The sequence below is a fragment of the Octopus bimaculoides genome, chromosome 4 (genome assembly GCF_001194135.2).
Source record: "Octopus bimaculoides isolate UCB-OBI-ISO-001 chromosome 4, ASM119413v2, whole genome shotgun sequence".
In the NCBI taxonomy this organism is placed as follows: domain Eukaryota; kingdom Metazoa; phylum Mollusca; class Cephalopoda; order Octopoda; family Octopodidae; genus Octopus; species Octopus bimaculoides.
Window position 1 is genome coordinate 43,719,733 of NC_068984.1, and position 1,209 is coordinate 43,720,941.

At 37.6% G+C, this 1,209-nt stretch overlaps 1 protein-coding gene across 10 annotated transcripts in view; it reads right to left on the reverse strand.

Annotated features, from left to right (window-relative positions):
- LOC106873997 (potassium voltage-gated channel protein Shaw) overlaps nt 1-1,209 on the reverse strand; it is a 524,001-nt gene that overhangs the window by 235,275 nt on the left and 287,517 nt on the right. The gene's annotated exons all lie outside the window — the stretch shown is intronic.

Genomic DNA, 1,209 nt, shown 5'->3' on the forward strand with positions numbered 1-1,209 from the left:
CACCACCACCACCACCACTACTACTACTACTACTACTACTACTACTACTACTACTACTACTACTACTACAATCCCAACTGTTACTATTATTACGAGTATATCTATTCTTTATATTAGTATCACTATTAGCTCTTACTAGTGCAGCTACTTTTAACATCACCATCATCATCATCATCATAACCATCACTAAAATTACTAGCATTACCAATACCATCACTACTAGAAGCACTGTTACTACCACCACTAATACTACTTCTCTCACTACCGCCACTTGTACTACTACCAACGATCATCACCTCCCACCACCACTATCACAGCTATTACCCCGACTACTGGCACTACTACTATTTCTGTCAAACAGCTGCTACTACCTCGACGGTCACACAAACAACTACTGCCACCTGTTGTCTGAGTCTTTATCAAATCCGCCATTTTATTCTTTCGCTATAGTCGTGAAATAAAATCACCCAGTTCAGCAGCAGCAACAGCGGCAACAGCAGCAGCAATAACAACAATAAAAGCGACAAACAACAACAGCAGTATTAACTGAAAATGCTGCTGCTGTTTTCACTCATTGCATTGGCTGCAGCTGCCGCCTTTGTTGTTACTGATATTAGCGCAGTAATAGCATGTAACCAGAACGGTGATAGGATGTGAAGTGCGAACGTAGGGACAAAGGCAAACACGAGAAAACCACCTTAACAAAAGGATCATAACAAAGATAAAAGCTGTGAATGCAACAATAAACAAGAGAAGCATCTCTGTAAAGAAAAAAAAAAATACGCCCCAATACAGGGGCAAAACGAAAAAAAAAAAAGAAGAAATTATGAATGCAACGTGACTCAAACAAGAATTGAATTCACAACTATTAGGCGCAATAGAGATACAAGGAACTAATAATAATTGATGAAGATGATGACGACGACGATGACAACGACGACGACGATGACGTTGATATGATGACGACGACAGTGAAAAAGCCGAAAACAGCGCTGAGAAAGACGAAATAACAACGACCCGGGAAAAAAAAAAAATTTTCTCGCCTCTTTAAGAGGGTTTTTTTTTTTCCTTTTTTTATATCCTTCATTTGGTATCCGGTAAACTTTTACAAATAAACCTACACATACAGAAACACACACATACACACGCACACAAACATGTGTATAATATAATATAATACAATATAATATAATATAATATATATATATA